The sequence below is a fragment of the Anomalospiza imberbis genome, chromosome 10 (assembly GCF_031753505.1).
Source record: "Anomalospiza imberbis isolate Cuckoo-Finch-1a 21T00152 chromosome 10, ASM3175350v1, whole genome shotgun sequence".
NCBI lineage: Eukaryota > Metazoa > Chordata > Aves > Passeriformes > Viduidae > Anomalospiza > Anomalospiza imberbis.
In genome coordinates, this window is record NC_089690.1 from 4,529,135 (window position 1) to 4,551,035 (window position 21,901).

General features: G+C 47.1%; 1 protein-coding gene across 5 annotated transcripts in view; it reads right to left on the reverse strand.

Annotated features, from left to right (window-relative positions):
* TNIK (TRAF2 and NCK interacting kinase) overlaps positions 1-21,901 on the reverse strand; it is a 154,383-nt gene that overhangs the window by 75,307 nt on the left and 57,175 nt on the right. The window lies entirely within an intron of this gene.

Genomic DNA, 21,901 nt, shown 5'->3' on the forward strand with positions numbered 1-21,901 from the left:
ATGCTGATCCTAACAGGAGAGCTGGGAGGCAAAGGGAAGCATCCCTATTTCCCAGTTTACATCCCTATTTACTATGGGAGCTGCCCAAGACCCCATCTTGGGAGATATGGTGTGGAAGACACAGAGAGAATGTCAGCTCCTGCCCTGCAGCACTGATAATTAACAGACCAAGGACAGAACCAGCAGCAGAGACAAAGAAGGGTCAAAGCTACAGCAGCAAAAACGGGGAAAAATAGCTTTTCCTGAATTGCAGGATCTTCCTGCCCCCACAGCAGGGTGTGTGTTGATGAGATGGGGTTTGTGTCAGGTCTCCCAGCCCTCCTGCAGACTGGAGATGGTCTTTCACACCATCTCAGCTCAAGAACCCTAAATTACCAGACATGAGAACCTCTCCCTGGTCCCTAAGGTTTCCAGGCACGGTGCTGGGAAGCAAACCCACGCGCCGGCTGTGGAGCAAGGCAGCATCATCCTCTCCAAATTTATGACTTCACCAGGAAGCCAATTCACCCACCAGGGCTCCTCGCTCATTTATTAACACAATTTATATGTCCTGAGCAAGCCCATGTTCTAGCAGCGGAAAAAGAGCTTTACTTTAAAGAATGTGCAGCACAAAAAGTAATAAAACCAAGCACAGCCCAGCAGCCCCAGGCTGTGGCTGAAGCATCCCCTGGATGTGGCTGTCGGGAAGGAGGGGCACGTCTCTAGACACCATCTATTTAGACAGCATCATCTGCAGAAACAAATCCTCCTCTTCCTAAATTCGTCCTTGTTGGCTTGCCCAGGAAGTCCCCACGTGTACTGACACTTTAATTAAAGCCCACAGAGCACCAGCAGGGTAAACACTTGGACCATGGCATGCCCCATCTCACATGAGATGGAGGAGGAGGAGGAGGAAGCAAGCTGGGGCATTTCAAACCATGGGTTTAGGAGTTATACCTGCCTTCATGTGATGCATCACCACCTCATTTGTATTTTAAGGAAATGCCCCAGCTTTGCCATGGTGAAGTGCTCCTGCTTCCCTCAGTACCAGCCAAGGGGAAAGGGATCCCTATGTGGCCACAGCATCGTTCTCCCAGGAATCTGCTGCCACCTTGTACACCTCCCAAATATTTACAGACAATGGTAAGAACTTAATATTGTGTAAGCATTTACCAAAACAAAATAAACCACTTGGAAACATATGTTAATGTAGGCCATGAGGGGCACTTAGTCACGCAAAAATCAGGCGGAGTAGAACCAATAAGTGTTCACCCTGGGATACTGTAGCAAAGGTTTGCTTTTTCTATAGTTTGTTCACAATAATGGATTGTAGAGCTTCACCCTGGCAGATGAAGCCATCCGGGGAAAACAGGCATCTCCTCACCAGTCAACCATCCCTTTTAATTCAACCTACTGCTCAGCACTGAGACTAGCTGTGAAACCTTCATAAATAGTTTAGAAAACCCAGTTGTTTTTTCCCCTATTGCAGATGTCTTTGAATTTGCAATAAAGATACAGACAGGCTGGAGGAAGACACCAAGAACTGGAAGAGAGAGATGCAACAGAGGAAATAAATCGACATCCAACCTGTACCCATTAAAAGATGCCACGGGAGCAATAAACCCCTCTCACAGCATCAGCCACCAGCCACCTCTGGCACCTTGGCCACGCAGATTCCAGTGCCTGTGCCCAAAGCCTGGAAGCAAGTCCAGAAGCACCCGTGCCCCTGCAGTCTCTCCCAATTATCAGTTGGATCAGGAAGTGGAACCACCATTGCCAAAGCCAAGGCAAGCTGAAATTGGGACTTAATTAATGTCAAGTGTTAAGTTGTCCAGCGTTAATCTGTGCTGCTGTAAGAAAGCTACAAAAGAGGACCGGGGTATCAATAGAAGAAAAGCACCAAAAAACTCTGTTGTGATGATTTTACCTCCTGTGCGTCCTCCACCCCCCAAAACTTGTTGGCTTTTTCCTTTAAACCATCACACACCATCAGCCACCATCCATCCAAAAACCACATTAAGACTGAGCCCTACTCCTGCTCCCCTGCTCAACTCTGCCTCCTCAACACCAAAGATGTGGCTCAAAACAGGCAAGAAGTGTTGTGGTTCGAGAGAAAATCACTTTTTCAAAAGTCCTCCATCTTGGTGCCCCCATGGGCATGCTGGAGAGGATGCAGCTGCCCGAAGGCAAAGTCTTCGGGAGGATGGGACCTCTCCTGGCTGAAACAGCCACTTCTGAGCCTTCAGACCACAGCACCAGCAATGTTTTTGGTGAGAGGAGCAAAGGTAGCTGGCAGAGAACAGCCAACCATTGAGCCACCCTTGCCCTCTGTGCCCTCCTGACCTCCTGCCTGCCCTCAGTCCTCTGTCTGCTGGTGGAAAAGAGGCTCCTTAGCAATCTGTAACATGTTGCCTTCCCACCCTCTTAGTCTCTTGTTGCTCAGGATTTTTCTGCTTGGTGGTGGCTGCTGGGTGGTGAGCTGCTTTCAGATGCTCGTACGGAAGAGCCAGAGGTGCACAGGAATCAGGCTCACTCCCTGAGCCCAACCTTCCACCACATCCCACCATCCCACCACCACCCCCGTTCTGCTGCAGGGCTCCAACTCATGCATGGCACCACCTTTGCTTTGGATGCGACCATGAGGTTTTCCCAACGTTCCCTCCCCACTCACGTGGGATGGCGACTGAACCTCCAGAAACCCAAGGAGAGGAAGGGAAGAGGTCTCCAGAAGGAATTTGGTTACCCCATGCTGGCTGTTCACAGTCAGCACTGCAAGGTTTGCAGCAGCACTGCCAGCACCACCTGGGGTACAGCTCCCAGAGGCCCCAAACACACAAACATCCTCCAGCATCTCCCTGCTCTTTCCCAAGGCAGGTTCTGCCTCTGGCTCTTCATGAATTCAGCACAGTTACAGACACTGATGGCTATGACAACATAAAACATACAGGAGGAAAACTGAGCTACTAAAGCATTTCCCCCTCTCCAGATTCTCTGTCAAGGTTCACTTGGGTACAAACACACATTTCAGCCTCAGGATTATTCAAGCATGGTCTTCAAAGCTGCCACAGTTTTTAATTGAACATCCATCTGAGCATAAATTCATGCTCCTAATTACTCTCAAAATGTTATATCAACTATCACTAACTTGATAATGTCAAGTATTACGACTAATTTCTACAAATGAAGCAAGCACCGCACGTTTTTTCTTCAAAGGTTGTGGTCCTCACACTCCATAAAGAGTAATGGACCAGCACACAATCAGAACATTGGTAAATGCTTTTAAACATCAATTGATGCACTCAGGCATTATGTTTACTAAATAAATAAACCCTGGCCTCAATATCAGCCTTTGTAGTCAACAACTGCATATCCTGGCCCAAAACTGAAGTCCACATTTTAAGGACAGAAAGAGGATGATTGATTATTGCTTTTTTACATTTTCCTTGCACAAGCATGGATTTCACCTCTAAGCAAAAACTGCAGTTTCTGTACCCAGAAATGTATTCCATCATATTTACTTAACTTGTGCTGTCGGCTTTTATACATCCAACAAAATAAATGACCCACCACCTGCTGCAGCCAGTGGGACACAACCAGAATTGTCACTTTGCTGGGAAATGCAGAGCCCCTATTTCCTTCTGCCAGGCAGGGCAGCATCTCTTACACTTCCCAGCCTGGACATGCAGCCTCCAATGCCCCATGCATACAAAATCCCCACTGCAGCTACTTAATGGAGTAACCATGTTGTATGCCTGGTGCTTTACAGCAGAACACTTACAATCCAACCATTTTGCACTGCCCTTAGTAATGGTGCATGTAAATATTAAAATGAATGGGATTAGGGTGCTCATGCAAAGCACTGCTGAAATTTCCACATGCACAGCCCTGCTGGGACCAGACCACAACATCAGCCCTCACCACTGAAGAACACTGTGTCTCATACAGAAATCTCTGAGAACTGGGACTAACAACAAAAAGTCTCATAAAAGTCCAAATATCACCACACTTTGGCAGCAGAGAAGCCTCCCAAATAAATTTCTTCAATTTCATTTCTGTTGCAGTTAAAATGCTGAGCCTGGTGCCAGCAGCCCAACCACCACCCTTTCTACTGTCCAACCCCTGCCTCCAAACCCAGCACATCCTCACCAGCACCATATCCTGCATAATCTTCCTACAACAGGCACAGGACACAAGAGATTTTACCAGGTTAGAAGTCACCAGTTCCCTTTTCTGTGTCCACATATAATTTTTGGTAAGTGCTACAAAAAACTCTTTGCCCAGCCCTACTTCTCCACATGCACCATTCAAGGTGCCCCCTGGTGAGTCTCATCTCCTCCAGATTCTGCTTCAGCATCCAAGATCTTCTGCAGTTAAGATCTCCTGGGATGGGCCAGAACCTCTCACAGCTCCATGGTCTAGGTCCTGCCAGTTCCTTGTTTTCCTGTAGTTCAAGGCAATCCAGGGACTCAGTCCAAGATTTTTAGCATGAAGGCACTTCAGCACTAATGCACTGAAAACTGCATTCAGTTTTTCCTGGGACAAGGAGCTTTGCCTTCTGACAGGAGTCATGAAGCTGAACTGCCATCCTGCTGTACATTAGACCATTTTATAGCACCTGGCATGATTTGTTCTCAGCTTTTACAGAGCACAGGCACATTTATGTACTTGGTTTCCCATTGAAAGCAACCTTGAGGGTGCCAAAATCCCCTCTCCAACTAGTCTGAGGGGCTAAAATACTTACTGATGTAAAAAATAGGCTTATTTTAGTGTGAAAATTCAGCAATCTCCAAAACAAGCTGGCTAAAAATGACGTACACGAGCTTTGCACTTGGTTTACAGATCTCTTCAAGTACATCTGAAATAAATCCATGTATCTGAGAAGGTAGTTAAAACATTGGAGGCCAGCATAAGAAAAATTGAGTCATGTAACAGGATGAGGAAAATGTTTATTTTAACAAAGAGTAACATATCTCTTTGGTTAAAACAGAGCCATCATGGGCCAAACCTTATTGTTGCTGCCTGCACTTAACTCCAGTACTGGGAGGGGAATTTCAAGCCAGTGGGGACTCGGGACATCCCTGCAGACTGGGGACCAAGCCCTCACCCTGCCCACGGATTCAGCCCCATTCCTCTGCTTTACTACAGCAGGAGCTGACCACAACGGCAGAGTCCTTCCTTCCCTCCACACCCTTCCATCTCTCCATCACTTCCTGGGCTCACAAACAGATTTGCAGAGCTTCACAGTGATCCCACTGCCTCAAGGCACCAAAGGAGCATGACTGACTTGTTGCAGCTCCTTTCCACTCGGGGCAAACTCCACTTAAACCAGCCCCGGTTTCCCCAGACTTCAACACTCTGCAAATGGCATCCTCCAATACACATGGCACACCTGAAACGCCAAGGCTTTGACACCAGAAATAGAAAACCTATGAAAAAACAAAAAAAGCTGCATCCAGTGTTTGACATCTCACTTGGTGGCCAGGTGAGGCTCCAGAGGCACTCCTCTGCTCTCCTGAGCTCTCCTGCAGAACACTGGTTGCTCACTTGAGCACAGACCTTCACCTCTGCCCAACCTGCTACCTTCCTTTGGGCTGCTTCTGGAGAGCAGAAGACCTTTCACTGGGAGGGACAAACACAAATTTCACTCACAGCCAATCCTCCCCTTACGCCTGTCATCTTTTCCAAGGTTTTAAAGAACAAAATGTTGAAAATTATTCAAAAAACTCAAAGAGAAACAAAGTGGATTTTTTTTTTTTCTTTTTTGGTGCTCAGCTGGGCATTTTTATTAATACTTCAGTTTGGACTAAATAACCAGAGCTTCCCCTTAGAAAAGCCTAAATCTGCTCCCAGCACAGATGCCTCTAATTGCACAGGGCCAAGCTAATGCTCTGTGCTGACCCAACAGAGCTGACCTTCGGACTGAAGTGCTTTCCAGTCCTCTGTATCAATCCAAGCTCTGATCAGGACCCTGCAGCTCAGAGAGCTGCAATTCCATTATTGCAGCTCCACAATAGCTCTGACGTTAAAGAAGGCAGGATTATTAGATTAACAAACTAAATTGCTAAATTAGCATATTATTCATCTCCAGAAATAACATGCACTACAGCCTATAGGTGAGCAAGACTACAGTTTTATATTCCCTACATAATGGAAACACATCTCTTAGGCCAGTGCTTGTACTTATTCCATCCTCTATCCCTCTTGTAGCTCCAATGAGGCTGGAGACTCCCACCTCCAGCTCAGAAAGAACCACGTTTCCCTCTTCCATGGATAAAACCATTGCCTTAAGTAGTCCAAAATCAGCATCAGAGAGCTGAATCCTTCCAGAAGCTTCTGCAGATGGTTCCTCTAGATATGCCCCATTTCTAATTTCCACCCAGGGAAGAATACTGGTTAGAAAGCCTGTCCCCCCTCTCTGTGGCACCATTCAGCACCAGCACACTGGGCATGTCAGGCTGTGCATCTCCTCCATGGTCACACCAAGGACTGTGACAGATTTTACCCACAAGTGTTTGAAGATGCAGCTTTTGAAGGTCTGCTCTTCGTGGTCACAGTAAACCCTGCAGCAGAGCAGATTCCAAGGTGTTTCTGCACTTGTCAGGGCTTTCCCAGAGCCCAGGAACAAATGTTGCTCTGGAAAAGGGAGGTCAAAGCCTCAACAAGAGCAGGTCTAGGCTGGAAGAGGAGTGGGCTGAGCACCACAGCAGGGAGCAGAGAGATGGAGATCATCAACAGACAGAATACACACCAAAAGGGGGTTTTAGGAGCAGCCTATGGAAACCTGAGGCACCAAAGGACTAAGGAGAGATGCTCCTGACAAAGAGTAATATATATATAAAAAAACCCCAAAAGGACAAGCAGTGTCTCAGGAAAATATTCACTGAGTCGGTCCCACACTGAAGGCAGCAGGATTCAAGAGAGTTATCAGTGGGATGAAGGAAAGGGATGCCACCATTTACCATGGAACCCCATGCAGCCTCCCCAGGCCCTCTGTGAGCTTTGCTCCCTTCCCCAGCATTCCCAGATCCATCACGGGGCAATCCCCACGGGTCTCTGCCAAGGGGAGCAGCCCATCACCTGCAGCCCATCAGGCAAGGAGGGCAGCAGCCAGGCCTTGGGGTGCTCCTTCCCCTCCCACACAGCCTGTCCTCCCTTTGCCCCAGCTCCTCTGCAAGTGCACATTTTCACAGCTAAAAGGAGGCAGCACAGCCTGTTCCCAACAACATTAGTTCATGACAGCCATGTTATTACCACCCCTTAACACCCCCACTGTGCTTCTGTTTCACGTCGCTGCCTATTCAACACTGCAGAATTCATAACTAAAATTAAATCTGCCTTTAGGAGACCCACAAGGCACCCTCTCACAGAGGCCACGTCCTGAGAGCAGCACCAGGTTTCCTCCCAGTGGGAAGCACTGAGCCATGCAGGGAGCACTGTCGGGACCACCCAGCACTCTCAAGGGAGAAGCTTGGCTCTCAAGGGTGGCCCTAGAAAAAGCCAGCCTCCTCCAATGGGCCAGGCTAGCCCACAGCTGGCACCTTCCTCCCAGAGCACTGCTGCCTGGCACATGACAGGGTGCCACCACAGACCTGGCCAGGTCTGGACTGCAGCAGGGAGCTGTCACATCTGCAGAATGCCAGGCAGATCCCCACTGCCACACGCTTTTGCTGTCTGCAACCCACAGCCACCCATTTCTGCCTGGTCCCAGGGCACCCTGGCTTTACTGTGGCCAGAACTGCTTCAGCTTCAACATTCAAACCCAAACTCCAGCATGAGCCCAGCAGCTTCAGGCACCAGTTCCCACCACAGATGAAGCAGTCTCTGTACAGGACACAGGATAAGGCATGTCAGGGCGCCAGGGGTGCAATGCAATGACTGGGGCTGCTCATGACTTCAGACCAAAAGCTCAGGATGAGAACGAGCTGCTGCGTCCAGAGCTCAGGGGCACCAGCATGCTCTCTACAACACTGTGTGCTTTGGCAGCTGCTGCTATTTCTTCTGAACTTGTAAGAAAAACCATTTCCTTCAAAAGAGATCCTTCCTAACCTGCTCCCTGCTGCAGGGAGTGCCTGCAAACGTGTGCTGCTGCCTCCCCTGCCTCCCCCTGACAATCCATCCAGAACACCGATGGACACAGATACCCTCAGCCTCCTCAGGTTTTTGGTACCCCATTTATTTGTCCCGCACATTAAACAGCTGCTTTTCAACATCTGAACTGTCACCTGCTCTTTAAGCCATCCCCCAAATCAGTAACAGTATTGCAAACTGAGTTTTAAAAATGGCCCTTCTGGAAAAAACACTACACACAGTGATGGAAATGGAGTTTCTGGAAACACCTCTGCAGTGCCATCTGCTTGACTTCGGCTCTAGTTTCGTAGTAGCAAGATCCAATTTTGGAGGTGGTATGTGAAGTGCAAGGTGATTTTTCAACCAACAACAGCAGGGGAGAACCACCTTCTGTGAACCTGAGTGCTTGGCATCCTCTCTGGCAGCAGGGATGGACAGCACTGGTGGCAGGAGACAGCAACAGGAGAACCAGGTAAGACAGAAGCATCTGTTATCTAAAGCTGGTTGAGGGTTTTGTGCTCTTTTTTTTTTTTTTGGCTGTGTAAAGAAAACTGAATGAGAAGGAAAGCCCAATGTTTGTGGTGTTTTCCTGGCCATTTAATTCAGGAAATTTAGGCCTATGGCTGTCAATGGCTTTGAAGGGATTTCACTGCATTTCATTGACTTGCCAATGGCACAAATCAACCATGTCCACGTGCCCATGAATCACCCCAGCTGACTGAGCAGCCCAGCCTGCTCTCCCAGCCATGTTTTTCCTGTTCCCTGTGTTCCTCCATGTAACTGCAGGGCAGTACTCTTTCATCTCAGCTCACAGCACGGTAGAGCTGCCCATGCTGCCCCACATGCCCCCACAGCCCTGTTTCTCTGCAGACACAATGGCCCAGGATGAGATGCAACCATGGATCTCTATGGACACCTCAGCAGAGGTCATCAGATGGGGCTCTCATCTCTGTCACCCCCACCTGCTCCACAACTCTATGCTTGTAGAAAGGAGCCTGAACACAAATCCACCCGGTTCATTTGTGCACCAACCCTAACACTCCAAATCCAGTAGAAATTTGGGGACTTCTGAGGTCCAGTCCCAATGCTGGTAACAGCTGAACACGCCCACCATAAGCCAGGATTTATGTACAGTGGTTCCAGTACCCTGAACCAGGGTACTCAGCAAACCATCCTTACAACCCTTCCACTGCCTCCCTCTTTGAGCCTTTCCAGTCCTGCAAACCCTTGGAACAGCACAGATGTAATCCCCTTGATTCCTGCCCACGTGGCAAGGCTGACTGGCACCTGAGCCAATTCATACACTCAGGCTTCACTCATTCATCAGTCGTGAGCTGACTCCAAGTCCCTGTCTCAGGGTGGTAGAAGTAACAAGAACAAGCTGATAAAGGTACTTACATTTTATGGGGCTTAGGAGAAAATGCCACAGCTGCCAGAAAGTCTCACATATATCTCTTGGGTGACTGAGGTCATAGCGTGAGGAAAATGAGTGTAAGAATGACATAAATAACCCCAGATCTTCTTCTGTGGAGGGCTGAGGTGCTCCCCTAATCCCAATGACTTTGTAACTCAAGATACTGCAGACCCTGTGTTGCACATTTCTCTATGTCAGCTCAAATATCAATTTTAGACCTCACATACTTGAAGGCAGATGGACATCACACTCACTTTCATCCAGAATCGCCTCCAGGGTTTTTGTCTGCCCTGAGCAGCCTTGACAACTCATTGTCCATCCCATCCTACCCCGAGTCACTTACTGTCAGGAGTCAATAAACATTTTGCAGTGCCTGTGTTCTACTGATTTAAAAGACCCAGCCATGCCTAGAGCAATCCTCTGTGATATACATACTAATCTGGCTGCACAGGGAGGCATCAAAGCTTTCAAGATGTCCAATGTTTCAAGCAAGTCAGGTATTGAGTAGCAGGAGTTTAGAACAGCTTATTGGAAAAGGGAGGCTGATGAATGACACATAGACCCCTTCACCATTGTATTTGCTTTGTCTGTCACGTGTGCCCTTGCTGCTTTGTCTGGGATAAAGATGGGATTTTTGACTCTGCTGCAGAACAGCCCCTCTGTGGCTCACCCTCTAAGCCAGCCTTGAGGGTTGGGATCAACAGCGTCGATCAGCAGATTAAACCACTCTGCTTCTACAGCTTCTCCATTTCCAAGCCTCCTCTCTCAAGCAGGAATTTCCTACCCTTGCACTGGCAAGGAAAAGCTTTTCTATGAAGCAGTAAGGCAGCCAGCAAGTCACTGCCTTTCCCTGCAAAACAGACTTGATGCCACCACTGGGCTGCCCCTGTGTAGCAAAGGACCCTCCTCCCAAGACACCCAGGTCCTCATTTCTCTGCTAAATACAGAAACTGGGGTGCAAGGACTCCTCTAGGAAAGGAGTGAGCCCTAAAAGACCCCACAAACCAGAAGACCCTCCCCAGCCCTGCACACAACCCCCATGCAGCCTTGCCACAAGGCAGCACAGCAGAGAGGGCTTTAGCCAGGGATTTGAAAGCAGGGAGAAGAGGAGGAGGACTTGGGATTAGCAGGGGAAGGTTAAGCCAGTACCAGGGATTGCATGGGAACAGTACATCTCAGGAATGAGTGGGAGGAAGCCAGAAAGGACCGTGTGTCCCTGCCACCTTCAGCACTGGGGACATGAGGGACGAGGCCAGCGCTGGCACAGCAGGTCACTATTTGGCAATTCCGGGACTGCAGCCACTGCCTGATGTGGTTACCAAGGCAGGAGGGCTCTCCAGCCATTAAGGGCCCTACTTAGAGAGCAATAACATGTACAGACACAAATCGATGGTGTACAGTTTGAAGGAACCGACTGAAGGCTGTGGATTTTACTCACAGTTATTTGCAAAGTGAAACAAAGCAGACAAAAAAGCTCTCAAAGCAGCCCAAAAAGCTGCCTGCAGGAACGTGGGCAGCTCACGAAGGCTGCCTGCAGCTTTGCAGGGAGAACACATATGGGCAGGGGGTGATGGCCTTTTATTCCACTGGATAAAGATCTTAGTGGAAATCTGAAAAGCTCGGCGTGAGACCTCATCCACAGCTAATCCACACAGACTATGCCATGCTGTAGGCACGCCAGGAAGGAACCAAGGCCAGGCACTGCACTGAGTCACGCCACAAACCTGCAATTTCAGCTGTACTAAGAGAAAGAAATTGGTAAGATACAGCTTTAGAAGCATCACTCCTCACCAGCTGCATCCTGCTCCTACCTAAAGGCAGCTCAGGCCACCCAGAAATCCCATTCCCTACAGCCAGGACAACATGCCACTCCTCCCAGCCCACCACAGGCTTTTAACCCTTTCCCAGCAGGATCAATGCTTGCTAAGCACTAGAAGTCACCAGTAGTTACAGGCAGATTCATATTAAAAAGCTCTTTCATATTCAAGGTCTTTCCCCTCAGCAAGAGCTGGCTGTCAGACAAAACGCTGGTATGGTTATGCTGCTTGCTGTTCAGGGACTGCCCACCTCTGTGTGCGCAAAGGTCATTTGTAGAATGACCACCATGCAAGAGCAGGGAAGGACCTCCCTGCATTTTCCCAGGGGGAAAAACCCCAAGCTGTCAGCTTGCCCAGTCCTTCAAACACTCACAGTCAGGGGTAAGTTTTGATATACACTTACCAGGGTGCATAAATTTCCTTTACATTGGAGCCTGGATTGAGTTAATGCTGATTTTTAAGTGCACTGTGGAGTCTTAAACTCCAAGAAAGGGTAGAAAGCACAGCCAGTGATGTGTGGTGTGAGACAATTTCCTGTGATGCAAGACCAAGGCCATGGCAAGCAGATGGGTGCTATTCCTGGATCCCCACCGAGGGCTCTCGACCTTGGGTGAGAGTATGGGCTCTTTGCTGCTCAATGTTATCCCCCAGTAAAATGGGCAAAATAATACTAGTTACCCCATAAAGATGATGCAAGTGGCTGATGCCATATTGCAAAAAGCCTCCAAAGCCTTGCCTAAGTGCAGAGACATGTTAGAGAATATCAGGAATTGTTCCTCACACAGCCGTACCCTGCATTCGCACCTTCAAACAACAGCAGTCTATAAATCCTTAATTATTTTTTTCTAGAGCAAAGGGCTTTTGTTTTCCCAGAAGACTTAAGAAAAAAAAAAAAAGCCAACAAAATTTCTTTACATTTTTAATTCAAATGTTCTACACAGCATTTCCACAAGACTGCTTAAAAAGTGCACTAGAAATTGTAATTAAAAGCTGATCTGCTTCACGAGATGACTCAGGCTTCTGCAGCTTCAACCCTGGCCTCAGCCAGCTCTGCCAGTGCAGCACTGACTGTTTCCAACCAGCACACAGTGAGCTGCCAGCATTTATGAGAGAACAGAGGAAGGTTTCCTTAAATGTGAAGGGTAAAAGATAAAATTCAATTATTATCACCCAATTTCTGACCAGCATCAGAGAGGAAACGAGCATCCTGTGAGAGCAGAAGATCAACCCCTTTTCTAATGCCCAAAATAAACAACACAAAGCCCATGGACAGATGTGTTTTTCTGCACAAATGCCATCATAAATGTAACCTGCTCCTTTGCCTTTGGAGCAGAAAACGGACTTGTCAGGTCGCCTGGTATTTCTCATCCCTCCCAGAGCTGTAGCTCAGCAGGACACACTGGCTGCAGAAATATCACCCTGGGATTTAGTTCCTAATATTTCCATGGACACCACATTTCCCAGAGGGAGCTACAAGATGTGCTTGGCTCTTCTTTTGTTGTTGATGTTGTTTCAGTAATCACAGAACCGTTTAGGTTGGAAAAGACCTTTAAGATCAACGAGTCCAACTGTAAACCTTACACTGCCAAGTGCAGCGCTAAACCACATCCCCGAGCACCACATCTACTCATCCTTTAAATCCCTCCAGGGGTGGTGACTCAACTGCTTCCTTAGGCAGCCTGTTCCAGTGCCTGACAACTCTTTCCGTGAAGAAATGTTTCCTAACAGCCAATCTAAACTTCCCCTGATGCAACTTGAAGCCATTTCCTCTTGTCCCAAACGATGCAGGTGACGGGCTGAGATGTGGCAGAGACGTCCTCGTGCTCCGCATATTCTGCGAGAGGTGAACCTGGGGGACTCCTGGGTGGGCGAAGGCAGCTGGGAGACTCCCAGAGGATAATGAAATGCCAGGGCTGCATTTGCTCAGACCAGAACAGCACTGTGAGAAGCAGAAGATGTTTACAGCAAAGGCACCAGGAGGCCATGAACTTAAACCTCTGGATGTGCCTCTGCTTTGGGTCATTCTTCTCCTGGGTGCGTGTTTGCCACCTGGGTCCTCTCCAGAGTTGAAAGACGTTCCTTCCCTCACCTCACAGAAGCACACACAGATCCCTTTGAACAAAAAAGCTCCTCAGGAGAAGAGCTTATTTTGTATCACAAAGGGAAGTCCTGGCTGAACAGGAAGACACATTACTAACACGGAAAGGGCAGCACAGGGAAATGGGTGGAAGATTTCTGTCACAAGCACTGCGGAACTGCAGCCAGAGCCAGACCCAAGGGCCACTCAAGCATCACTCTTGAGAGAGAAAACCTGTGTTCAGGGTGTGATAGAGAAGACCCCTGCTCTCCCAAAGTCCATCTCCCATTTGGTCAGTCATACAAAAATGGAAGATTACACAGTGGGACAACAAATGTAGCAGACCATTTTTGCTCCCTCCCAACGCCCAACTTATCTCCATTCAGATCATTACCCTCTAGAAGCAAGACATCAGGAGCAAGACTTCCCAATCAAGGGTTCCCTGGTGGAAATTAGGGTACCACAAACAGAAAGCACAGGGGATGCAGGGACCAGTCACCCAGCTGAGCACTGGGTATTTACACCTCTCCCTCAGACCCAAAGCTCTCAGGTCAGTAAAGATTAGATGAACACCACTGCAACACTTTGGGCCACTTTGTGTGGCTGATGTAGCCATTTCCTCCCCTACAGATGTTTACAGTGCCAGCAGCACTGTCCTTAAAACACATTCAAAGTCCCTCCAGGAAAGATGGAATTGCTCCTCAGCACTTGGCTTGGCACCCACCCATCAGTCTGGCCTTTAAACCTCCTCCCTCCCTTCCCACTATTTGGGGATTTAAAAGTTGCATGAGCCAGCTCTCACTAATGAAACAAGAAGTGTGGAGAGAAATCTTTTTACTGGGAAAAGGCACTACCTGGACAGACACTGCCCATAACTCACACCCCCCTTTCCTGCACTCTGCTCCTGCCTTTCACTTGAGCAGGTCTGCAGACCCCAACATAACTTCTCTAGATGTTGCCTCCAACCAAGCTCACTCTAGAGAGCCTGCAAGGCCACTAAAATCCATCCTGGCTATTTAACTGCAAGTGAATAATTGAGATTAATGCTCACAGTAGTGATGTGATTGAGAAGTCACTGGCAGCAGCACCAGGACTGCACAGGAGGTGACTGCAGAAGCCACAACTCATCCTTGCTGCCGACAAGCCATGAGCCTCCGGTGCTTCAAACAAAGGAGGATGATGAGTAATTTCAGACAAAAGAATGAGCCATCATCAAAACTTCTGACACAAATACCTCAACTGGATTAGGTACCTGTGCTACAAGTCTCTTTCTTTTTTCCATTAATCTTTTTTAAGCTTTTAACATTTTGTTTCCTTCCTCCAGATTTCCAAATTCCTAACTGTCTCTGAAAGAGCTGAGCTGATGTATTCCCTGAAGGCTGCTGTTCCCACTACTTTCCAGATCAAAAAGAACCAGAGAACAAATCTTATTCCTTTTCATGCACAAGTACCCCTATAAATTTCTATTGCAGTATCTTTCCTTGTCTTCTCAGGCTCTCAAAGCATTGATGTGCTGGACCAGGAAGAAATGGAACTCAGCAAGTAAAACCTACCGTGAATATAAATGTAAATATAGAGGGGATAAACTGCCTTGATGTAGATGTAAAGCCATGCAAGGAGATCAATCACCACTAGTTGACCTGAATGATGGCCAAGCCAAGCTGTCCCCTGACTGCAAGTTGGGTTTTGTGGTCGTGGAGGATAGTTGTTAAGAGTGAGAGACTTCAGCAGCACTTGCAGTCTGGGAAAAGCTCCTCACACCTGCTCAGGACATGACATCGGTAGCAGCCTATTAATGTGCTATGAAACCATGGTCCCTCCTCTCCTGAAAGGGCTTATGCTGATGATAAATAAAAGTCATTCTCTGTCCTCAGTGATGATGAGGGAAGAGTCTTTTTAAAGTGCTCATAAAATCTGCCAGAACTATCAGTAATGCCCAGTGCTGTGACTTAGCACAAACATGTCCCATTTCTGTGAAAATGCAAGGCAGAAAGAAGAAGTGAAAAACACCCCATGTGACAACAGAAAAGCAGACCTTGGTCTCCCCTGAAATTCCTGGACAGCTTGAAATCCCTTTGAGGAAATCTCAAATAATTTCCTCTTTCTGAAAGCTCAGTAAACAGGTCAAAAATATACCCATCTTTTCAAAACAAGCATCCCGCTTTCCTCAATGATTTTACACAAATTAGATTACCCAGCCTTTGCTCTTCTGCTCTGAGCCCAGAGCCACTCAAAATACAAACGCTTAGGGAAAATCTTCCAACATGCAGCAAACCTGGTCCTGGATGACAAGAGGTTGCCAATGTGGTAAATTGCTATTGAACGACTGAGTGGGTAAAGCAGATTTCCAGAAGGTGGGTGGTACGTGGTGGTTCCCTGGCTCATGTGTCACCTGGAAATGCTCTGCTGTGCTGGGGCAAGTCCCAGGAGCAATGGGGTGGGAGGATGCCAACACCTCTCACTCTGCAGATGCTGTGGTTCCAAGGGAGGAAAACAGAAGTGAAACAAAGCCTAGTGGAGCACGTGGCAGGAAGAGCAGTCATTTCTCTTCTTCTCCCCCAAACCCATTATTTACAGTAAAGTATAAACCCAAGTGTCCCTAAAAATACAAGTTCAGGCTTTCTGCAGCATCGTCTGACAGCAGCTTATCCAAGTCATACAAGCCCCTACTGCCTCCTCACTGCCTTCCTCCTCTTACCCCTTTATTTTCAGTCTTTCCATTTTCCTCTGTTTTACACACACTGCTTTTCCCTGTTTCATTTTCATTACAATGCTGGTAAGGTTTCACTACAGTCCTGGCAAGGCATCCAGCTGACACCAGGTATCCCCCTGGTACCTGGCATCCATCTGAAAAAGAAGTTGGGGGACTTGGTAAAAAGCCACTGACCCCACAGTTTCATCTGGAGAAGGGTGCAAGGACAGCACTCATGGGAGGGTTTCTCCTTCCCCTACCCATTCTTCTCTGACAGGAGTACCTGGACACAACACAAATTAGAGCTAAAAGCACCTAAAAGCATGGAAAATGAAACAGGCTAATTCAGAAAAGCAGAAGTATATCTAATTTAGTTAATGGGAAATGAATAAATGGAAATTCCAAGGCTGCAAAATTGTTCAATGTCGGAAAAAAATACCTTTAAAAAAGGGAAAAAAAAGGTGGGAAGGTGGGCTGAGAACATTCTTCATTTATGTAATTACTTTTCTAAGACCTGGCTGTGCTGCCACACCAGTATTTAGTACTTCCCCCTCTCATCATACAGGCAAACAAAGATTCACATTTTTCAGGTAACTCACTTTTTTACTGCAGTCCTAAGGTTGTGTTTCTGAAAATTTATGTTTTGTTTCTTTAAAAAAAAACATTAATTGAGCTCTGCTGCCATGTAATTATTCACAAATGGGTATCTGCCATGCAAGGCCTCGATTTTCACATATTTTCTATGCTACTAAACTTGACACAAACATTTCAGACTAAAGATGGATTTCCAGCAAGGATTCCTATCGTTCCATGATTTTCATAACATATGGAGAAAGATATCACACCACCTTTCAACCTACTAACTTGTTTTCTCAACCTTGTCACAGGACGGAGGTCCCACGGTCACGTCTGGGGCACACTTGAATGGGAAGCTCTTGCATTGCTCCTGAAATGCACCCCAGAACCCTGCAGGGTTCTTGTGTGGAAAGACCCAGCCCGGGGGGTCTCCTGCTCAGAGGGTGTCGTGTCACCCCTTCTCAGGCAGGAATGAGGGCAGTGAGCCTTCCAGGAGCTATCCCACTCCATTTATTCCTACCGATGTCTGCACTGCGGCACTCCCGGAGAAGCACCTCTGCTTTCAGACAGGCTCAACCATCTCCCACCTGTCCCAAAAGCAGTAAGAGTGACCCCAGCACTCTGGCACGTGATTTTCTAGGCACAGCCTGGTCTTCTGTGTACACACCACCTTTGGGAATAGCTGTTGCTTGCACAAAAACCCCTCAGTGTTCACTTGCAAGCCCATTTTCCCCTCTCACACGGTGCTACCACGGCACAAGTGCACAACTCATCGTGCCACTCCACGCCAGCCAAACCACACCTCAACATGCTGACCATGCACATTCCTCACCTTCCAGAGCAAAACCCTCCGAGCTCAGCTTGGACTAAAAAGATACCATCCCTCCTCCATTTTATCCCAGCTTCCTCAGGAACAAGCTGGGATTCGACTCACGTGGGTGCATGCATGCATGCACTTGGGAGCTTTAACATCATTAGCTAACTTCAAAGACATCAAAGATAATTATTTTCTGCCAACTTCATGGCAACAGGCAGCTGGGTGGCAAAGGATGCTGGACGCAGCCTTTCACGAGGTTTATCTCCAACAGCTTTTAATCCTGCTGGCCCCTTTCTCCAGTCAATTACAGCAGCCTCAGTGTTGCCAAAAAAGTAATGGGAGTGAGAGACCATAGGTATAAGCAGACATAATAGAATCCTAATTTAATTAGGGAAGTACTCAATCAACCAAGAGACATAAATACAACGGAAATCAGGTTTATTGGTTCTGGTGCTTGCAGAAATGCCCATTTCATTCCTGATTACTGGGGGAGGGATAAAATAGATCAGTAATCTTAACAGCACAGTCTTGGTTTGATCTTTCAGGAAAAGTTAATTACAAAACCAACCAAAACTCAAGAGCTTCTAGAATCATGGAGCTCACAACAGGCAAGTAACTGAGCTCATTATGGAGGGAGCCAGGTTCTGGATTAACTCTGGTTACAGAACACAAACTACAGCTGGACCAGCCTTATGGGAAGAAGTTTTCAACCCCAGTTCTCAGGTCAGATTTAGATCAGTGCTTCCCAGCAATTCCAGTATCTCTCTTTCCCCAGTGTAAGAGGAAAGCCAGGATCACTGGGTGTCACAATGCACTCCAAGAGGCTTTGAGAGGGAAAGGTGAAAACACCAGCTCCTCAGGGCAGCACTGAGCCCACTTGAGGTAGAAAGCTCCATCCTTTGCTACCCCATCCTCTTTTGGGGCCGGCAGGTTCAGAGCCAGTGGGTGGGCGTAACATTTGTGCTTTAATGCCTCAGAGTTTACTAGTTCTAAGTGACTAACGAGGGGCTGGGGAACTACTTGGAGATTAACTAACTGATTTAATGTTATGAAAGAGCAGGTTGTAATTTTAGGATTAGAAATCTGTATTTTGGATGTCAATACCTTGCATGAGAAAGAGGCCAGGAGCAGGGGCACGATGGCACTCTAATCCATCTGCAAGGAACCAAGAGGGCAAGCAAGGAATGAGCCATCCATGCCAAGAAACACCCCAAAAATACAATAAATCCACTGCCAACACCACGTTCTGTGCTCTCCTGTAACAACAGAGGAGCTAACATGTACCTCTGTGCAGACATCCACTGCCTTTGGGACTGTCCAGCTACAGCCACAAGATTTCAGCGCCTAACCAGCAGTGTGGCAGAGTTCATGCCACCAGCAGATGGATCCAAGAGGAGTCCTCCACCACACAACCATCCCCACCTCTCCCTACAGCCTCCAGTTACTGCTGGAGCAGTGACAGGTACCAAAAAAAAAAAAAAATGAAATGCCAGACAGAGAAAAATATATGAGAATATATATGGGAAGTCATGCGGTGAGACTGTCTGAACATCCCATTCTGGCACTAATTTAGCAAGACTGAGACCACACAACCACACTGCTCTTCTACCATCCCTGACTCACTTTAAATGAGGTATTTAACCAGCACCAGAGGACTGTGACCTTTCTGACATCCCAAGAAGTCCCAGCTTCACTGTGTTCTTTGGGTTTATTCCTCCAGGATAAGGAGAGACCCTTTACTACAACGTGGCAAAGTCCTCAGTGCCCTGCATGGGTGTATCTTCACCAGCTCAGCCTTTTGTAAGCCTCCAATAAAAACCAGTGGATCCCCATTGCCCCAGCAAAGCTGCTGGGGGAGCAGTGGCTCACTTTTAGCACTTATCACATATATATATATTTAAATCCATGTACACAGATATCCACTCACATGTATGTACCTATACACAATATATGCAAAGTGCTGAATCAGCACATCATGGTTTCCTACTGCTGCTGTTGGCTCATCAGGATAACCCCCAGAGAAGCCAGGGATGAAGCTGGATAAAGCCATGACTAGTGAAGAAGAAAAACAGTCCCCGTGCTGCCTGCTGTATCCAGGGTACTGTCTGAAGGTACATTAAACACAATATTTATCTTACCAGGCACTTGTGGTTTTATGTTCTGAGATTTTTCAACTTCCAGTTAGAAGGAATTTTGCAGGCTCATAAAAAGGAAAAAAAAACTCACTATAAGGTGAACATAACTTACCAATGCATTTTTCATTTGATTTGGTTTTCCTCTTTCCTTTCTTTTTTCATCCAGTCTTTCCTCTTTCTCCTCACTTCTTCCATTTTACACTACTTAAAATTTACAAAGTTTGAAACAAATAAAGCCAGACTGAAAACACACAGTCAGTCTTCAATGTTGCAGAGGTTAAAAATAGGCTTTAAACCAGATAATGTCAGCATCAGCATGAAAGAAAGGACACCCTGACAGCTCTAATTATTACATTCTCTTGTTTTGCACTTCTGAAGAGCAGCAATTAAATCTCTGCTTGGGCTTATAAGGAAAAAGTACAGTGCTCTGCACCTGCAAAATGGATTCTGTTCCATGGGAGGATTTCAGCTCGCCAAAGCACATTATCCAGGGCAGCCTGCAGAACAAACCCCATCCTCCCCTTTCCAGCCACCGAGGATTTTGCTGCCGGTTCGCAGGGAAGAGCACCAATAATGGCAACCCCTCCTCTGCTGCCTTTGCTGGATAGATTTATTTAAGAAAAAGCTCACCATTTCTGGACAAAACCGCTGCAGACTCTGGATGTGCAATGCCTGAAACTGCCATATGGTGATAAGAGCAGTTTTATTCATAATCATTTTTATTGCAGTAGCCTCCGGGGACTTGAACTAGGTCACTTTCCCATGAAGGCTCACTACAAGCCGTTAAATAAGTGGTGCACACAAGGCCCTTTAAGCATCTTGTATAAACGAGCCATTCTGTTCATTAAAAAAAGGAAAAGAGGAACAGGCACTGCAGTTTATGAAAACTATTTTTTGCCACTCATAAATATAAATTCTTGGATGCTCAATAATGTCAGTGTTTGCAGCTGTTCCCTCAGCAGCATGGAGGGTCTCTTGCTTATTCCAACAACCTGTCTTAGGGATGCTCGCTGGTCCCAGGGACCTCTACTCTTACTAAATCTGGCTGGCATGACCTGGGAGGTTGGAAATTTCCCTGACTCGGAGACAGAGGAGACTCACTGATAATCATGCCATGGGCAGCAGCTTCATTTCTTTGGGAAATTCAGCTAAAAAGCGTATCATCCTTTTCATGCTCAATTCCAGGCTGGCACCAAATAAAGATAGTTTAAAAACCCCCAAAACCCCATAAAAAAACCCCCCAAAACCACCAAGATACTATGTGAAAATAAATTCAAGCCTCTCCATGGAAAACAAACTTTTAATTTGCAGAAAAGTGTATTTTTTTTTTCCCTAATGTACACCAGTTTTGAGCAAGAGCGTCTGGGCATCCCCTCTCCGTGACAAAGGGAGGACTTGGTATGCACCAAAGGAAGGGCAGGCACCAGCTGGGATGCCAGGAGAAGAAAGGCACAGTGTTTCAATAAAGCCAGTGGGAAAAAAAAAATATAGCTGGGAACATTTTTCTGGCAGAAAACATTCACTTATGGAAGCAAAGCACTGATAGCCAAGGAGAAAGCTGAGCTCGCTGAGCCAGCTCTCCCGCTCCCGGGGACACCTGCAAGTTGTCTTCTGTGGGAGCAGCAGGATGGGATGGGGACATAAATAAGGCTGCCTGGGCTCTGTCCCCAAACACAAGTGATCCCTAACGCCTTCCAATCGATCTCAGTGGGTTTCACATCAGCTATTGACCCAAGGATCTTGGATCTCCTTATGGCAGCAGACAAATCCCACCCATTCTGCATGGAGATGGATCAGCCTTTCCCACCCTACCCGAATCACTGCCCCAGGATGCTGATTTAGATCCTGCCTAACACGGTCAACAGTCTGCTGAAAATATTTTCATCATCTTTTCCCAGGCTGAGGAAAGGGCCGAGCATGCCCCAAGGCTCAGGCAGCTCCTCCAGGCTGGCTAAAAACTGCGGTTCTAATAAAAGACATTACCTCTCACTACAAACCTGGGGTTCTCCTGTCCCTGGTTCAGTGAAGCTACAGCCAACACTACTTCTAAATGTTTTGCTGAGTAGGTACACAAAAAGATTAAAATAAAAAAGCTACCATACAGTTTAAATTTACTCCTAATTTTACAGGTCTTGAAAACTTTTAATGCAGTTTATCAGTCTGGGAAAAAAAATGAGTTATCCCTATTAAGCTCACTGCGCAAAACAAAAATGCCATATCCCTCCTTGACTCAGCCCTCAAATGCTGACCTTATAATGGAGCAAAACAATATGATAACGTCCTTGCAAGGTACTTCATCACAGTAATAATGTCACCCAAGATAACTC